This window comes from Acinonyx jubatus, chromosome X (assembly GCF_027475565.1).
Source record: "Acinonyx jubatus isolate Ajub_Pintada_27869175 chromosome X, VMU_Ajub_asm_v1.0, whole genome shotgun sequence".
Lineage (NCBI taxonomy): Eukaryota > Metazoa > Chordata > Mammalia > Carnivora > Felidae > Acinonyx > Acinonyx jubatus.
This window is the reverse complement of record NC_069389.1, coordinates 6861188-6881196: the sequence shown is the minus strand read 5'-3', so window position 1 is coordinate 6881196 and position 20009 is coordinate 6861188. Positions and strand designations below refer to the sequence as shown.

General features: G+C 46.4%; 1 protein-coding gene across 7 annotated transcripts in view; it reads right to left on the bottom strand.

Moving 5' to 3' along the window:
* The window catches only part of SHROOM2 (shroom family member 2), a 158391-nt gene that overhangs the window by 33047 nt on the left and 105335 nt on the right, over positions 1–20009 (bottom strand). Inside the window, exon 1 of one of the 7 annotated variants that reach the window (XM_053202051.1) lies at positions 5913–6088. The exons of the other annotated variants lie outside the window; for them this stretch is intronic. The gene's annotated coding sequence lies outside the window, so the exon portion shown is untranslated. Of the gene's footprint in view, positions 1–5912; positions 6089–20009 lie in introns of those variants that run through there. 7 annotated transcript variants of the gene reach the window in all.

Below are 20009 nucleotides of genomic sequence, written 5' to 3'. Positions count from 1 at the left end.
GTTATGCTTGTGACGTCACTAATGCAAAGGCCAGTACACAACTGCCAGGGGCCAGGAGCCAGCAGGATAGAAATGGACTGTGCAAAACCGCCAGGCAGGGGCAATGGCATGATTATTAAATGCTTATACACAGAAAAGGACAAAACTAAGCATAACCAACCCTAAATGTTTGAAAAGCACACAACACACTTCAGGGATCTATCTGCAACCTAAATAACAATGATCATGAAGAGACAGGTCCCACCCCCAACAGGAAAGTGAACACAAGATATGAACAGTAATGAACCAAAGAAAAAATACAAATGGCTAGACAAGGCACAAACTCAACTTCGCTAGTTACTGGACAAATGCAAGTTAAAAATGAAATTGCTCTTTTCCTGTCGAATCACAGAACTTTTAAAATGTCTGATGTGGGTGCCTGGGTGGCTTAGTCAGTTAAGCATTCGACTTCAGCTCAGGTCATGAACTCACGGTTCGTGGGTTCAAGGCCCGTGTCGGGCTCTGTGCTGACAGCTCAGACCTTGGAGCCTGCTTCAGATTTTGTGTCTCCCCCTTTCTCTCTGCCCCTCCCCTGCTCACACTCTGTCTCTCTTTCTCTCAAAAATAAACATTACAATTTTTTTTTTAATTTATAGTTGGGGCACTGGGTGGCTTAGTTGGTTGAGTGTCCAACTTCAGCTCAGCTCATGATCTCAGGGTTCGTGAGTTCGAGCCCCACATTGGGCTCGTTGCTGTCAGTGCAGAGCCTGCTTCAGATCCTCTGTCCTCCTCTCTCCCTGCCCCTCCTCTGTTCTCTCTCAAAAAATAAATAAGCATAAAAATAAATAAATGAACAAATAAATGTCTGATGTGGCCAGAGTTTTGAGAAAGCAGGACTGCCCTAGGCTACTAGGTGGTAGGGCACAAACAGCACACACTTTATGGAAGGCAATTTGCGCGTATTTCCCAAAAGCCTACCTAGCAATTCCGTATCTAGAATTTGATCCTAGGGAAGTCAGCATGCCAGAACATGAGTATTTCACAAGATGTTTGCTGCAGCCTCACCTGTATAACTGTGAAAGTGTAGAAATAATCCTAAAAGTCTACAGGACCTCTACTGGACATTTGTATCTTACAATGCCACGCATCATACACAGAACTTCCTTATATATTTTTAAAGTTTTTCTTAAAAAAAATTTTTTTAATGTTTATTCATTTTTGAGAGACAGAGATAGACAGCGCAAGTGGGGTGGGGCAGAGAGAGATGGAGACACGGAATCTGAAGCAGGCTCCAGGCTCTGAGCTGTTAGCACAAGGCCCGACGCAGGGCTTGAACTCAGAGAGTATGAGATCATGACCTGAGCTGAAGTCAGACGCTCAACCGACTGAGCCACCCAGGTGCCCCTAAAATTTTTCTTTTTTAAATGTTTATCTATTTTAGAGAGAGAGAGAGCGCGCGCACACGCAGGGACACACGAGTTGGGGAGGGGCACAGAGGATCTGAAGAGGACTCTGTGCTGACCAAAGACCTTCCTTATATTTTTACTTTTTTGTTTTAATGTTTATTTATATTTGAGAGAGACAGAGAGAGAACGCGAACAGGGGAGGGGCACAGAGAGAGGGAGAGAGAGAATCACAGGCAGGCTCTGTACCATCAGTGCAGAGCTTGATGTGGGGATCAAATCCATGAACTGTGAGATCGTGACCTGAACCGAAACCCAGAGTTGAACGCTTAACTGACTTAGCCACCCAGGTGGCCTCTAGTCTCCCCATAATTTAAGAGAAAATCATTTGTGTCAATCTTACCACAATTGCATGTGACCCCAAATTCTCAAAATTCTATACACTGGATTGTCTAATTATTGTCACTCAGCTGAACCATATTTGGAAATGGGTTATTTACCCAATAGGCTTTAGATATATTAATTGTACATAAAAGCTTACCTTATATACTTTATTACTCTATAAAATGTCTAATATGTGAGTGTGCCTATGTTGTACACGTATATACGTATACGTGCATGCACGTGGATATAAATGTTAAAACACCTTCCTAGAGTTTCTAATTATTCCATCTTTAATGGCCTCTGAGTATGTTTAAGGGCCCACTGGCTAGACTTTGCAAGAGTCATTAAATAACAAATGTTATGCAAGTTATGCCCCAAAGCACTTCATCTGTTAGCAGCTGACTTTATGAGGCATTAGCACAGGACACCGGACAGGTTTGACTGTCAAGGGCACTGCTATTCCATCAACAAAGCCTGCAGGCAGGAACACCATTGGCAGACAGGAGCTCATTTTATTTTAAATGGATCTCAAAGACATTAGTGTGTGTGTGTGTGTGTGTGTGTGTGACTTATATTTATAGGTCTTCTTTTCCATGAATGTTGATGGCACTAAGACAATACAACCTGGGGGCTGGGTGTGTGACCTCAAGGGGGATTGCAGTGCCTGGCTTCTGTCCCTGCAAATGAAAAACTAGTATGGTCTCAAGGGATCTCAGAAATCAGTGATTCCAAACGCTTCATCCTTCCTTCCTTCTTCTTCTTTTTTTTTTAATAAGTATTTTAAAGCTTTCTCAGTCTTTTTTTTTTCAATGTTTACATATTGAATTATGTCAGAGTACAAGCGGGGGAGGGGCAGAGAGAGAGGGAGCCACAGAATCTGAAGCAGGCTCCAGGCCCCGAGCTGTCGGCACAGAGCCCGATGCGGGACTCAAACCCACGAACCGTGAGATCATGACCTGAGCCAAAGTTGGACGCTTAACCGACTGAGCTACTCACGCGCCCCTTATTATAGTTAACTTTAAAAAAAAATCTCCTAAGTCCACATGAAATTTAACTGGATAGATGGCACAAAATAAGAATATACTTTTTTCCTAATCTATTTTTTTCAACAGCATATGTGACATGATCTTTTTTCTTTTTTTTAATTTTTTTTAACGTTTTATTTATTTTTGAGACAGGGAGAGACAGAGCATGAACAGGGGAGGGTCAGAGAGAGGGCGACACAGAATCCGAAACAGGCTCCAGGCTCCGAGCTGTCAGCACAGCGCCCGACGCGGGGCTCAAACTCACAGACCGTGAGATCATGACCTGAGCCGAAGTCGGCCACTTAACCAACTGAGCCACCCAGGCGCCCCGTGACATGATTTTTTTCTCTTCTGTTGTTTTTCATGTGTTATTAAATCTTCAATTAAAAAATAAGCTCATTTTTGGGCTACTGATTCTCCTCTTGTATTACTTAACTTTTGTCTGTTCTTGAACCACTGCTGCACTACTTGAATTCTTGTTGCTTTATAATACATTTAAGTTCCTGTGAGGACTAGTCTTCTCCCTTATTACACTTTAAAAAATAATTTTGTGTTAAAGATTTTATTTATTTTTAATGTTTATTTATTTTTGAGAGAGACAGAGTGTGAGGAAGGGGAGGGGTGGAGAGAGAGGGAGACACAGAATCCGAAGCAGGCTCCAGGCTCTGAGCTGTCAGCACAGAGCCCGACGCGGGGCTCGAACTCACGAACTGCGATCATGACCTGAGCCGAAGTCAGATGCTTAACTGACTGAGCCACCCAGGCGCCCCAAACTCCTTATCGTATGGACAAAGAAACGGAGGGTCAGAAAGGCAGCCTGCAAGTTATACCCGCGCAGCTCAGGAGACACGTCCCCAGTCTCTCAGCCTGGTTAGGGATTCTTTGTACCACACGCCCCCTCGGGAGTCCACACTGAATTCCTTCCCACTGCACTATCAGCACCCTGGATTTGAGACACGAAAGGTCAGAAGAGACTAGCTTTGGCAACGAGCACTGCCATCTCCTCTCCTACTTCCTTGTAGGACCTTTCAACGTCAGAGGTGGCATGAATCTGCAGGAACCCAACAGATTAAAAACCAGCCACACTGCACGCAAGGGCTGTGTGAATCCAGCACTTAAGCCCCAGTTTGCTTACTGTAAAGTGAACATGGTATGCAATGTGCTCAGGCCCAAGATATATGTGTGTGTGTGTGTGTGTGTGTGTGTGTGTATGAAAATGCTTGTGAACTTTAAGAATTAACACAAGAGATTCTGCAAATATTTTTTTAAAGGCAAAAAACTAAGTAACTGTAGGATCTCGTCAGACCTCCAGCTCTGTCTAGAAGCTGCCCAGAAAGGACCTAATTATCTAAGGAAAAGCCAGCTGGAAAACCCAAGTGTCCACTAACCAGGGAAAGACGGGTTGATCCGGTGGACACAAAATAGCAGCCCTGGTTTCTACCACCTTGACCTTCTTTAATTTTAATGCACATAAGAGGCAAAGAATTAAACGCCGTGAAAGTAAAGCAAACACATTCTAAAAACCACATAACATATCAGTTTCCCAACACACCTCTGAAATTCAAAGGTGGATTTGGGGGAAGCGGCCAGTCCATGTTAAACAGGGGGCAGTTAGCACATGCTTCCCAGGGCCATGTCACTCCAGCTGGGCAAGAGATGCCTCATACAACCTGTATGGTTAACACCAACACATATGGTCGTTTCTAATACTTTCTAAAAAAGCGCTTCTGTGTGTGTTCTGTTCGTGCATCTATGAGGATACCCTGCAAATTTTTTAAGGGGTGTGTGTCAGCTTGAGTGTGTATGTATGTGAGAAAGAGAGACCATGTTTCTTCCACCATGCATGGCAAAAAGCAAATGTGGAGATGTACCTCCTACTACTGTCCGTGGAATACTTTTCTGCAACATAATAATGAAAAATATTTATAGAATACCCCTCAAAGATTCTGCTTCGCATCTGACCTGCACCCAATTTTCAGATATTTTACGTGACATGTTTCATTCATTCATTCTGTAAGACTTCAGTGTGTAAGGCGGCAGGCCATTTTATAGGTTTCTGAAAACCTTTCTTCAAACTCCTTTTCCTTTTTACTTCTCAATATGCATTTTAAAAGAACGCCTGCCCATGGGAGTCAGTAAATGCAGACTCAAACAGTGTATGCATGTGTGAGCACACGCACACACACGTATATGCAGCAATTTCTCTGAAAATGGCATCCTCCCTCCAGACACAAAAGCATCTGCTAATAGCGAAGGCATTTCACAAATCTTTCTTTTACAATATAGAAGGTAAAGACTCAGAGCACATGTACAGTAAAACCTGTGAAGAAACGGCATGCCTCTGAGCTGTCACAATCACGGTGGGGAGCAAAACCTAAGACCTGCACAATACTCAGAACCACACTGATTCCATTTTCTACATTTAGGCGTTTTTCACTGCAATTAGCAGTCTACGTGTGAATCTAGCCACAGAGCATTGTTCCATGACTAAACGTGCACACCTGATTTTGCTGCCCGCCCCCCACCCCCCCATTTCCATGTGGCCGACTCACCATTTCCTTTCAATATCCGCAGTCAGTGCCTCAGTCATGAAAATGCTAATTTCCTACTGGCACAGAAAAAGCAAAGGCGAGACGCTGTTCACACCATGCCGGCCTTCCGCCGGTCTCACGCAGAGCGATGCTCCCACATCCCGGGCTACCGGCCCCACTGGCACCATGGCTCGCAGCCCAGAATGCGGTACGGAAAGCCACTGCCTTCTCATTTCAGAGCACGTTTAGCCAACTGCCAAACCGAAAGCTGCGAAGTCTGCATGGATCCAGAAGCACAGAAGCGGCACAGGCGCGTGTCTGCACACGTACGTGCGTGCGTGCGTGCGTGCAGAGCTGGAATCTGCACCCCAACCTGCATCATTTTTCACTTCCAGGCAGCACAATAAACAAGGAAAACATTTACAGACCTCCCCCGATCTCACCCACTGTGCTGCCTGGGCTGACAACCTGCTCGTAAAGACAGGAGAACAAAAGAGACACTCGTAACTACACATGGAAGCAGCAGAGGCATGAGGCGACGGGTCCCATCCCGGGCGAGCTGCCTAAGAACAAATCCGGGAGTCTCTTACCGGCTCCCCGCTGGCTGCCTGCGCGTGGTGGAGCAGCGGGAACACGGCGGGGTGCTCCCTCCAGGGACGGGGCAGCCGCACCCTGCCGCAGCCCCTGGGTCTAGCTGCCTCCGGCACAGAGGAGCCTCAAAGCCATGCTCACAGCAGCTGGCCTGTCTGTGCCTGCTGCCTCGTGATGGACAAGTTCACGCAGGCTCTGTCAACTCTAACCTCCCTGACTCAAGGCTCCCTTGTATTTCATGTTACTTCATCAACAACTCCTGACCTCAGGGGGAACATTCCCAAGGCTTCTATGCTTAGAACCCCCATCCCCAAAGACTTGCCCTTTTAAAGCTACCAAAAGGCTCGGGTGTCTTCCTCCTTACCGTTTAAAAGGAGGAAACACAGGAAAGCCCAGTGAATGTATTTTATGCAGCTTTGTCTATTTAACTATGCTAATCACATAGCATGTGCGATACACTGTTCGACCCTAAAACCGTAATAAAATCAGACAGAACAATGAAAGAAAAAACCCCACTGAAAAGCCTATTTTATATCTATCTGCATTCTCTTTATACTCTTGGGTTTATTACACACTCATTAGGAACTTAATCTACCAAACAACTGATAAAGTATTTCCGGAAGTTTTACTGTGTGCAAAGCCTTCAGTGAAGAAGACAAAGAAGTCACAGGCTGACCGCAACTTGGCTGACCGTGACTTACCAGTTCATCAGTTCACAATGATCCATATTTAAAGTCCCTGCCCTCCACCTCCCTTCCTAAAGCAGCCCAAGACCTCAGTGCTGCCCCAGTACAGGAAGCATGCTCCCACCCACCACTGGCCCTAACAGCGCCCTCCCATCTGGACAGTCCCAGCCCTCCCAAGTCCTGTGCTTACCTGACTTCAAGATGGGTTTTCTCTTTTCAACCTGCTTCTATCAGCCTCTTCTAAATTCATGGCAGTTAGTTCTGAGTCTTGCTCATTTAACCGAGTCACACATACTACTCTGCAGTACCTTCCATGTTACTGCTATATTCGTAAGAGTGACTTTTTCCTTTTATCCACACCTACTTATCTTCAGCACTGTGCTGATGCATTAATGTTATATCCAGGAAGCATTTAAATAAGTCTCCAAGGAAGGCTGCTGTAGGCCAGGGACATGAAGTCATTAACTGAGGTGGCCTGATGCAATGAGAATGAGAATTTAAACCTGTGTCTTCAACCCCAAAGCTTACCTTCTTTCTAGACTTCTCATGTCCACTGATTATTTACCAAGTACATGGTCCTGTTTCTAAGACAAGGCAAAATTGGCCCCAGGCCACACCCTTAACACTCAGTGCACAGGGCACACCCACCCACGTAATACACGTCCAGTAAGATGGTGGCTGATTAGATATTTCACCCCACTCACTGTTCAAAAGGTACGTTCCTAATATTTACAAACTGAGTAACTCAAAATGCATTATACGAATACCATTTTGGGGGTGCCTGGGTGGCTCAGTCAGATAAGTGGCGGACTTCGGCTCAGGTCATGATCTCATGGTTTGTGACCTTGAGCCCCGCGTCGGGCTCTGTGCTGACAGCTCTGAGCCTGGAGCCTGCTTCAGATTCTGTGTCTCCCTCTCTCTCTGCTCCTCCCCCACTCATGCTCTCTCTTTCTCTCTGTCTCAAAAATAAACATTCAAACAAAAAGAACAGCATTTTAGGGGGCGCTTGACTGGCTCAGTCAGGGGAACACTGTGACTCTTGACCGCAGGATTGTGAGTTTGAGCTCCATGTTGGGGTAGAGATCACTTAAAAATAAAATCTTTATTTTCAATGTTTTATTTATTTTTGAGAGAGCGCGCATGAGCAGGGGAGGGGCAGAGAGAGAGGGGGACAGAGGATCCGCAGCAGGCTCTGCACTGAGAGCAGTGAGTCCCACGCGGGGCTCGAACTCAGGAACTGTGAGATCATGACCTGAGCCAAAGTCGGACACTCAACCGACTGAGCCACCTAGGCACCCCTCAAAAATAAAATCTTAAAAAAACAAGAATAAAATTTTACATAAACACTTCATTTTAGAATGGTTTTAGGGGTACCGGGGTGGCTCAGTCGGTTAAGCAGCTGACTTTGGCTCAGGTCATGATTTCACAGTTGGTGGGTTTGGGCCCCACGTCGGGCTCTGTGCTCACAACCAGGAGCCTGGAGCCTGGTTCAGATTCTGTGTCTCCTGTCTCTACCTCTTCCTGGCTCACACTCTGTTTCTCTTTCTCAAAAATAAGCACACATTAAAAAAAATTTAGAATGGTTTTAGACTTACAGAAAAAATATGACAATAAAAGAGTTCCAATACACCCAACACCCAGTGTCCCCTACAATTAACAACTTACATTAATGTGCTACATTTGTTATAATTAATGAGCCAGTCTGAGGACATTAATATTAACTGCAGCCCACACTCGATTTAGATTGTTTTTTAGTTGTGGTTGCTGTTTTTAAATGTTTATTTACTTTCGAGAGAGAGAGGGAGAGTTCGTGCGTGAGCAGGGGAGGGAGAAGGGCAGAGAAAGAGAGACAGAAAGAATGAGGGAGGGACAAAGGGAGAGGGAGAGAGAGAGAGAATCCCAAGCAGGCTCCACACTGTCAGCACAGAGCCCAATGTGGGGCTCAAACCCGAGAACCATGAGATCATGACCTGAGTGGAAGTTGGACGCTTAACCGACTGAGCCACCCAGGCGCCCCCAAATTTTTTTTACTTAATGCCCTTTTTCTGTTCCAGGACCCTACCCAGAGTACCATATTACATTTAGCTGTGTCTCCCCAGTTTCTCCTAAGGAGAATTCTCAGAATTTCTTCGTTCTTGATGCCCTTAACAATTTTGAGGAATATCGCTCAGGCATTTTATAGAACATCTCCCAACAAGGATCCATCTGATGGTTTTGTCACGATTACGCTGCCGTTATAGGATTTGGGGTAAGATCACGAAGGTAAAGTGCCATTCTCATTACATGACACCGAGGGTCATGCTGTCAACACAACTTATCTCTGTGTATCACCTGGCAGGGGCTAGCATATGTCCTTCTCCCCCTCCACCTTTCCATCCTGTCCTCTCTACACAGAGCATATTTAAGGAGCCGGGAGTTGTGCGCCACCTCCTTGAGGGCAGACAAACTACACAGATTATCTGGAACTTTTCTGCACAGACTTGCCTTTTCTCTCCCCCATTTATTCCATCATTTGTGTATATCAGTATGGATGCAAGAATATTTATTTTATACGCTAGATTATAATCCAACATTATTTTCTTGTTTTAACTATTCCAGCTCTGGTCATAGGAAGCTCTTTAAGACGGCTCCTGTGTCCTTTTGACATGTGCCTACTGTCATTTAGGCTTATTTAGGGCTACTGTTATTTAGGGCTTATTTAGTTCAGTGCTTTCTTACTTTTTTGGCACTGTAAGACATTCCAGGCTCATTTTGCATATTCCCTGGCCCAGCCCTAAACCCAGCCATTCTCCCAAGGAGCACCGGTTGCTTTGATTCCAGAAGGGTGCTGGAGATCAAGATCTGGACGCTAGTTGTGCTTGTGGAATTTTTAAAGAACGCCCTCAATGAATTATTTCCAAAGAGAAAGCACTTTTATAATACTAAGGTTTATAATTTGGGTTTTCATATATCCAAGTCAACCCTGTTTACTAGAGCAAGGCATAATTATTACGGTGTCTGGGACACTCACTGGGACACTCATTGCTTGTGCTATGTTAACGGTAGCAAGACTTTATGTTATCGATATTGTTGAAATGTCGATACTATCCAAAGCAATCTACACATTCAATGCAATCCCTATCAAAATACCACCAGCATTTTTCACAGAGCTAGAACAAAGCAATTCTAAAATTTGTATGCAGCCAGAAAAGGTCCTGAATAGCCAAAATAATGATGAAAAAGAAACCCAAAGCTGGAGGCATCACAATTCCAGACTTTAAGCTGTATTACAAAGCTGTAATCATCAAGACAGTATGGTACTGGCACAAAAACAGACATAGAGATCACAGTAACAGAATAGAGAATCCAGAAATGGACCCACAAACGTGTGGCCAACTAATCTTTGACAAAGCAGGAAAGAATATCCAATGGAATAAACACAGTCTCTTCACCAAGTGGTGCTGGTAACACTGGACAGTGACATGCAGAAGAATGAACCTGGACCACTTTCTTACAGCGTACACAAAAATAAACCCAAAATGGATGAAAGACCTAAATGTAAGACAAGAAACCACCAAAATCCTAGGGACAAAAACAGGCAGCAACCTCTTTGACCTCGGCTGCAGCAACTTTTTACTAGACATGGCTCCAGAAGCAAGGGAAAAAAAAAGCAAAAATGAACTACTGGGACCTCATCAAGATAAAAAGCTTCTGCACAGCGAAGGAAACAATCAACAAAACTAAAAGGCAACCAACGGAATGGGAGAAGATATTTACAAATAATATATCAGATAAAGGGTTAGCATCCACAATCTAGAAAGAACTTACCAAACTCAACACCCAAAAAACAAATAATCCGGTGAAGAAATGGGCAGACACTTTTCCAAAGAAGACATCCAGATGGCAAAGAGACATGTGAAAAGATGTTCAACATCATTCATCATCAGGAAAATACAAATCCAAACCACACTGAGATACCACCTCACACCCATCAGAATGACTAAAATTAATAACTCAAGAAACAACAGAAGCTGGCAAGGATGCAGAGAAAGGGGAACCCTTTTGCACTGCTGGTGGGAATGCAAACTGGTGCAGTCACTCTGGATAACAGGAGGTTCCTCAAAAAATTAAAAACAGATCTACCCTAGGACCCTGTAATTGCACTACTAGGTATTTATCCAAAGGATACAGGAGTGCTGATTCATAGGGGCACATGTACCTCAATGTGTATAGCAGCACTTTCAACAATAGTGAAATTATGGAAAAAGTCCAAACGTCCATCAACTGATGAATGGATGAAGAAGATGTGGTTTATATATACACACACAATGGAGTATTACTCAATGATCAAGAAGAATGAAACCTTGCCATTTGCAACAACGTGGATGGAACTAGAGCGTCTTATTCTAAGCGAATTAAGTCAGAGAAAGACAAATATATGATTTCACTCATATGTGAAATTTAAGACACACTGCAGATGAACATAGGGGAAGAGAAGGAAAAATAAGGTAAAAACAGGGAGGGAGGCAAACCATACGAGACTCTTAAATACAGAGAACAAACTGAGAGTTGCTGGAGGGGAGGTGGGTGGGGGGACGGGCTAGATGGGTGATGGGCATTAAGGAGGGCACTTTTGGGATGAGCACTGGGTGTCGTATGTAAGAGATGAATCACTGGGTTCTACTCCTGAAACCATTACTACGCTACATGTTAACTAACTTAAATAAAAAAGGGGCGCCTGGATGGCTCAGTCGGTTAAGCACCCAACATTGGCTTAGGTCATGATCTCACGGTTCGTGAGTTCGAGCCCCATGTGGGGCTCTGTGCTGACAGCTCAGAGTCTGGAGCCTGCTTCAGATTCTGTGTCTCCCTCTGTCTCTGCCTCTTCCCTGCTCACGCTCTCTCTCTCAAAAATAAACAAACATTAAAAAAATTTTTTTTTAATTACAAAAAAAGACTTTATATTATAAATACTTGTAATAAATTACATACAAGTCCTGGTCTTTAACTGACACAGAACATTTGCGCTCTTGAAGAATTCCACAAATAAAAAGGGAACAGAGTAAGATAAGCACCTTAGCACTTACACTCCAGAAGAACTCTTCTCCCTCGCCTCTTGGGAAGTTTTGGTGAAGCCTTGAGCCCTTCCCGAGTTGGTCATTAGGGTCCGAGGACCCTACCCCACACCATCACTGCGAGTCAGAACATCACAAAGGAGCCCGTGGTTCGAGCATCCCGCGCCGTCCTCTACCCCTACGCTGTGAAGGAGCCCCAGCACCTCTACTCGGTGGACCGTTCAAGCTCCAGAAGTTCAACCACCTCCCAGGAGACAAGTAAAATGAAGATGACAAGAGAAATGGATCTCATGTGGCAAGAGAATCATAAAAGAAGGCTCTCTGGAATGTGTAAAGAGAGCTCCATTCATGACCTGCATTCCCAATCCTGAAAAGTACACTCACCGACAGCCATCCCTCGGCCAAACCCCAGGGCCGGCGAACCTTTCTGCCACGTTTTTCTGGAGCACAGCCACACACTCCTGTATGTACCTGCCATCGCTGCCTCCACGCTGCAAGACCTGAGCCATCACCACGTGAATAGTCTGATCCCCGAAGTCAAGAAAAGTCACTGTCTGACCCTTTACAAACTTTGTCGACCTCAGAGCTACAGCTGCATTTCTCAGACTTGAGTCATGCCTGGATTCATTTCATTTTTTAATTATTTTCAAGATTTTATTTTTGGGGTGCCAGGGTGGCTCAGTCAGTTAAGCATCCAACTTTGGCTCAGGTCATGATTTCACAGTTAGGGGGTTTGAGCTCCGGGTCAGGCTCTGTACTGACAGCTCAAAGCCTAGAGCCTGCTTCGGAGTCTGTGTGTCCCTCTCTCTCTGTTCCCTCACCTCTGCCCTAAGTTTGTGCTCTGTCTCTCTCTTAATAAATAAATAAACATTAAAATTTTTTTTTTAAATAAATAAGATTTTAATTAATCTCTACACCACCGTGCGGCTCGAACTCACAAGCCTGAGATCAAGAGTCACATGCTCCACTGACTGAGCCAGCCAGGTTCCCCCAGACTTATTTTATTTTATTTTATTTCATTTTTTTTGAACCCTATTACTACTTTTTCATTGAGGCCTTTGTTCAGAGTTGCTCCCCACTGACAACTGAGAGTTGTAGGATGATACTAAGGCAGGCGCTTCCCCAGGAGATGTGGGACTCCTCTGAAGGGTCATTTATTTATTTATTCTATATGTTTTTTTCAATATATGAAATTTATTGTCAAATTGGTTTCCATCCAACACCCAGTGCTCATCCCAAAAGGTGCCCTCCTCAATTCCCATCACCCACCCTCCCCTCCCTCCCACCCCCCATCAACCCTCAGTTTGTTCTCAGTTTTTAAGAGTCTCTTATGCTTTGGCTCTCTCCCACTCTAACCTCTTTTTTTTTTTTTCCCCTTCCCCTCCCTCATGGGTTTCTGTTACCCCCAGACTTATTTTAAATTAACTTATTTTTTGTGGAATCCCAGCGTTCACAGATTTTTAAAAATTGAGATAAAGTCCACATATCATACAATTCACCCCATGGAAGTATACAACTCAATATTTTTTCGTATGTTCACAGAATTGTACAACTATCTATGCTATCTAATTCCAGAACATCCTCGCCACCCCCAGAAGAAACTCCATACCTACCACAGCAGCCATTCTCGTTGCCCCCCGACCCCAAATTCCTGGCAACACGAATGTACTTTGTGTCTCTATAGATTCTGCCGACATATGCGATCTCACATACGGCTTTATTTTTTACTGTACTGTGAAATATAATATAAATATAAATATAAATATATATATATAAATATAAATATAAAACATTTCACTTTCTTTGTTTTCATAGCTCCTAGGCTATAAAACACAAAACAAATTTGCTCGTTTTATGAGAGCAAGACCACAAAGCAGATGTTGAATCCGATGGTGTGGGGAGTTTTCTGGGAACAAACTGTTTCTCCCGTGGCCCCACCTGATACCTCAGCACTACTTTCCAGTTCAGCTACCGGTTTTCTGGATGTCACAGAAGGCCTCATTTCACCCGTCGCTTTTCTTTTGACTGACAGGACAAAGAGCTCTGGGGGCCAGGCACCTTGATGTCTTTTGCCGATCTAGAAGGATAGCTTAATGGATGAATGTGGACAGGTTCTTTCCTCCCAGCCAGGGGCAGTTATGTGAGTGCCACTGACATAACGTGCCACTCCCTCACGTACAAGGTGCGGTTACGCACATCACCTGGAATATCCTTTTATGAATTGAAGGATTAGTATGGAAACAATGACAGAAAAGTAAACTCACACAGAGAACATGCTTATTCCCAAGAACATGCTCCAAATGCTGTTTGAGAAAACCTGAAGTAGATCTATTTTTTTCAATAATTTTTTTGGTTTGTTTTTAAATGTTTGTTTATTTTTGACAGAGAGAGAGAGAGCACAAGCAGGGGGCACGGGGCAGGGGGGAGGGGGGAGGGAGGCAGAGAGAAAGGGAGACACAGAATCCGAAGCAGGCTCCAGGCTCTGAGCTGTCAGCACAGAGCCCAATGCAGGGCTGGAACCCACGAACCGCGAGATCATGACCTGAGCCGAAGTCAGACGCTTAACCGACTGAGCCACCCAGGCGCCCCTGAAGGAGATCTATTTTTCAGGCAACCATTCTGTTACTACCCGTGCTTGTCTTCCTCCCTCGCCTTCCTTTCCTCTGAATTCTGGTGGGGGTGGCAAGGATTTCTGTATTGGGAGTGGGAGGAAAAAGGGCTACTGGGGTGGGGCTGGGGGCACAGACGTAAAACACGCCGCCGGCTCTGTGTGCTCTTCCGTGAAGTCCTGGGCGATGTGTAGTTTTAACACATGCTTAGAAATATTGGGACGTGGGGCGCCTGGGTGGCTTGGTCGGTTAAGCGTCTGACTTCGGCTCAGGTCATGATCTCACAGTCCGTGAGTTCGAGCCCCGCGTCGGGCTCTGTGCTGATGGCTCAGAGCCTGGAGCCTGTTTCAGATTCTGTGTCTCCCTCTCTCTCTGCCCCTCCCCTGTTCATGCTCTGTCTCTCTCTGTCTCAAAAATAAATAAACGTTAAAAAAAAAAATTAAAAAAAAGAAAAAAAGAAATATTGGGACGCAATCTCAATCGCTTAAGAGAAATAGGTGACTTTTCTTTAATTTCAGGTGTGTGGACCTTCAGCAAATGCAGGGGTTAAGCCGATTGGAGACTGGGTGCGAGAACCTGACAACCGAGCCTGTGGCAAGTGAGTGCCGAGAGCCGAGTCCCCATCTCACCCGCATCTGGCGACAACTGCGTATTGTAAGACGTACTCTTGCCCCACGTGGTGGATCACGTCAAGTTATCTCATAAGTTAAAGAAAGTAAGCCTGTGTCAGGAGTGACTGCTTAGTGGGTAGGTGGTTTTCTTTTGGGGTGACAAAATGTTCTGGGATTAGATAGTGGTGATGGTTGCACAACACCAATGTAGTAAATGTCACTGAATGGCACACATTCAAATGGGAAATTTTATGTTGTCTGGATCTTACCACAAATAAATCTTTACAACCTCACTGAAGGGCGGGAGGGCAAGTAATTTGGAGTAACCTCAGAGACAAAGAACGGCCACTGAGGCCCTCTGGATAGAGACCTACAAGCCTGTGAGTCCTAAGGGGAGGAGGTGGAACTGAGAACCAGACAGCGGGCCAGTCCTCACAGTCATCCTGTGGGGAGCTCAGCGTTGGTGGGCCTGGCATTCCCCAACGGTTTTCTGCACACACAATGATTTCGAAGTTCTAATATAAAAATGCCCACAAAGGAAAAGGAGCAAAGGAGAAACCTGCCATTAGGCTGCCTTATCCTGGCCCCAAACAACGTGCCTATATTTGGCACGTCTACTGTCCAAAGTTTCTAAAAATGAATGACGCTGAATGGATGGTGTCCTTGAGGTAGGCAGGTATAGAAGGAACGCATCAACTCAGCCAGGACCCTACTGGGTCATCAGGGAGGACTCTGCTGGCCCTACACCTCGCTCCTCTCTGTGGCAAGGGTGGGGCAGAGTAAAAGAGAGAGAGAGAGAGAGAGACAGAGAGAGAGAGAGAGAGAGAGAGAGAGAACCCTAAGCAGGCTCCACATTTAGCACAGGGCTTGATCCCATGTCCCTGGGATCATGACTTGAGCCAAGATCAAGAGCGGGATGCTCAACCCCGACTGAGCTACCCAGGAGTCCCAGGGATGTGCATATATTTCTAACCTGAGTTAATCACTCAGGTTTGATTAAGACATTTGGCTTCACCCACTAATGGCAGGAAAGCCAACTTAATATGGATCAAATAGAGTGCCATGCTAGGTCCCATTAGAAGAAATAGGAACTGGGGCGCCTGGGTGGCTCAGTCGGTTGGGCAACGGACTTTGGCTCAGGTCATAACCTCACAGTTTGTGGGTTCGAGCCCTGCATCCAGCTCTGTGCTGATAGCTCAGAGCCTGGAGCCTACTTCGGATTCTGCGTCTACCTCTCTCTCTGCCCCCCTCCAACTGTGCTCTCTCTCTCTCTCTCTCTAAAATAAACATTAAAAACAAATAAATAAAAATAAGAAATAGGAACTTGGTTCTTGAGTCAAGATGGAAGGCACCTTAACTAGGCAACCAACCAGAAGACTCTACAAAAGTTAACAGGCAGCATAGATGATCTCCAAAGGAGGAAGAGCAGACTTTGCCAATGCCTTTGTCAAAATGAACAGCGTTAACGTAAGGAGTATTTAAATGTGTGTGGCTGAGGGGGTATTTCCCAGACCATCTGAGCCCTCAGACACAGCCTAGAGAGTAGAAGCAGGCTGGGAGAACGGAAAGGAGATGGGTCTTGGTATGCTTAGATGGATTTCCAGACAAAGAAAAAAAAAACACTGATGAATACCGTTATGTGCAAATTCAACCAAGGTCAAGCGACAAGGGTCTGAGCTCTGAAGAGAGCGGACAACTGGCCGGGAGAGACAAGAGGATAAAAGAGCAGGGGGTTTCTGCATCTGGGCGGCTGTGGAGGTCTCTCCGTCAGGGAAGGGCACGCAGCGGCCTCTGGCGGCCAGCAGGGGGCGCGCGCCCAGCACGCAGGCGCAGCTAGAGGCGGGGGGGGGGGGGGGGGGGGGGGAGGGGGAGTCTTCCCGGAAGAGCACCGGAAGTCATGTGACTCCCAGTTCCGGCTCCTCTCCCCGCCCAGAACTCAGAACTGCGGGCCGTCCGCTTCCCCTCCCCTGTCCTCCCCTAGGCCTCCGCCCCTGCCCCCGCCCCGTAGGCACGCCTCTTCTGTCCTGGCTCTGGGTCTCCCGTCTTTCCTCTGCCTCCGGCCCCAAATCCTATAACCCGCACACGCCGCCCCACCATGTCCCTTTCAAATAACGTGAAGTCACCAGACGAAGCCAGCATGGAAGAAAGTCTGCAATCGCTCGCTTGTCCTCACTCTGCGTTCCCTAAAAAGCCATGTGGCTACAAATGCAGGGATGAACTGGAGTTACAACCCACCAGCAGCCCCTCCCCCCCCGGGGGGGCTCAGGGTTTTTTCTGCCACGCCCTTTCTCCTCTCCAGGACGGAAGGCCGAGGCCAAGTGTGTAAGCACTGCAGGCACAAAGCCCACCTCCCAGGAAGGAAGCTATGCCCAGTGCCAGCTCTGCCAGATGCTGGCTCCACCCTGGAAAACGTCCAAGCTGGAGTGTCCCCTTGTTATCCCAGCGCGGGCTGCATAATTACCCAGCAGAGCAGTCCAAAATGGAAAGCTTCAATTGCCCCTTAGCTAATTGAGGGCCAGGAAAAGCAAAGGTCTTCCCTAAAGCAACAAATGAGGAATAGACTTTGGCTGGCTAATCTCTCTTACTTTGAAATCTATTTTTAAGAAGCTTGTTTAGTAAATGAAAAGTCAGGGGCGCCTGCATGGCTCAGTAAATTAAGCTGACTCTTGATCTCAGCTCAGGTCATGAGCTCATGGTTCTGAGTTCCAGCCCCATGTTGGGCTGTGTGCTGACTGCACACAGCCTGCCTGGAATTATGTCTCTCCCTCTCTCTGCCCCTCCCCTGCTTGCTCACGTGTGCTCTTTTCTCTCTCTCAAAATAAGTAAACTTAAAATGAAAAATACATTGGGGCACCTGGGTGGCTCAGTCGGTTGAGCGGCCGACTTCGGCTCAGGTCATGATCTCACACTCCGTGAGTTTGAGCCCCGCGTCGGGCTCTGTGCTGACAGCTCAGAGCCTGGAGCCTGCTTCAGATTCTGTGTCTCCCTCTCTCTCTGACCCTCCCTCGTTCATGGTCTGTCTCTCTCTCTGTCTCAAGAATGAATAAACATTAAAAAAAAAAATTAAAAAAAAACATGAAAAATCAGTCTTTGCACTAACCAACCTCTGTAAGCCAAGTCACCTCTCAAGGAAAGTGTACAGGAAGGTGCCCCTCAGGTGGGTTTAGCTTATTTATGAATTTTATATTCAAGCACATTTTCCCTAAAGAGCTCAACTGCATACAGATTCAATTTTACAGTTGTTGGGGTTCAGAATACCTTCTCCTCCTCCTCCTTCCTCATCTGCCCCAACAAGATACAGGTCTGCAGGTCAGTGCCAGCCCATTGGCACTCGCTCCTAAAGGCGGGGGTGGAAATGGCTGGAAGGCAGCTACGTAGACAGAACCTGCCAGCACCCACAGCCACGGTGTTCCACCCCTAGATCCCCTTTCATCACCTTTGGTCTCCAGAGCCTCCCAGAACACAGTACTCATTGAACACTCAAATCGGAGAACAATAATCGCCTATAGCATAGCTTAGCTTTCTTACAAGCTTTAAAATATGATATTGGAGGGGCGCCGGGTGGCTCAGTCAGTTAAGCATCTGACTTTGGCTCAGGTCATGATCTCAAGGTCCGTGGGTTCAAGCCCCGCCTTGGGTTCTGTGCTGACAGCTCAGAGCCCGGAGCCTGCTTCGGTTTCTGTGTCTCCCTCTCTCCCCCTCCCCTGCTTGTACTCTCTCTGTCTCAAAAATAAATAAATAAACATTTAAAAAACATGATACTGGAAAACAAGTCCACACTACCAAATTTATTTTGAGACATTTATGTCTTGATTCTCAATGTTATGCCAGGACAGAAAGACAAGTCCGTTTCACTTACTATTGTATAAACTAAAATCTTAAATGACATTTAGCATACAGAATGTACCAACACGGAATCCTTATCCACCATAATCAAGGACCGAACCAAGGGCTGTTAGGCTGGTACCTATCCATTCATCTGCCAATCCATCCTATTTATCCACCTACCTATGCATTTATCTATCCACCACCCACCCATGTCTCCACTCGTCCACCTGACAACTGGTCCAGCCATCTGTCAGTCACTGTGCTCCACAGGTCCCCTCCCCAAGCTGAGCATGAACACCCAGCTGCCATTTGCTAAGCAGATGTCCTGAGGCAGGCTTGTGGTATTCCAGGAACAGTCTCATAGTAAGCATCAAGGCCCTGCGGGAGAAACGAGCTTGGCTTGTTCAAGGGATAGGAAGGTGGCAATGAGTCCTGAGCCTGGATGGGAGAGGAGTGACGAAGGGTGCCCCCCCACAAAAGGACGGGCATACAGGGCCTTCCAGGTCACAGTCAGGAGTTTGCATTTTATTCCAAGTGCAACTAGAAGCCATTGAATGGTTTGGGCCTTGGGACAGTTGTAATCTATCTTCCAAAACCAGTGAGGAGGTGGCTGCTGTGGTCCAGGCTGGAGATGACGAAAGCTTGCACGAAGACGGGAATGTGATCCCAGAGAGCATTGTGTTGCCTGAGGAAGGTGGGCCTTGGCTTGGGCAGCAAGGTGACCAGGGGAGCTGTGGCTCAGGTCCGAGCCCCGGCAAGGAGGGTACCGAGGGGCAAAAACAGGATTTTGACCTCCACCCCGTTCAAAGGCACTACCAGCCATCCAGGCAAGGAGACCAGCAGGCAGCAAGGGGGTGACTCCATGAGAACTGGGAAAGGTGGGGTGCAAACACACCCACCAAGTGAGCATCAGTCAGCACCTCAGCGGGGAATGCCTCTGTGCTGCCGTTCACTTGGAAGGGCGACTCTTCAAAGTGGGATCAGTGAACCAGAAGGTGCCTGCAGTGGTTACGGGCCACCAAAAAGCCCTCCAGGGAGGTTCTGCCAAATTCCCCTCTCTTCACCAGCCACACTCAAGGATGGCAGCCTCCCTCTTCCTTTTATTTTAAATGCTCCCGTAACGGGGCACCCGAGTGGCTCAGTCCGTCGAACACCGGACTTTTGATTTCAGCCCTGGTCATGATCTCATGGATCGTGAGTTTGAGCTCCACATCAGGCTCAGCACTGATGGCTCGGAGCCTGCTTGGGATTCTCTCTCTCTTTTTTCTGTCTCTGCCCCTCCCCTGGTCTTGCTCTCCCCCACTTCAA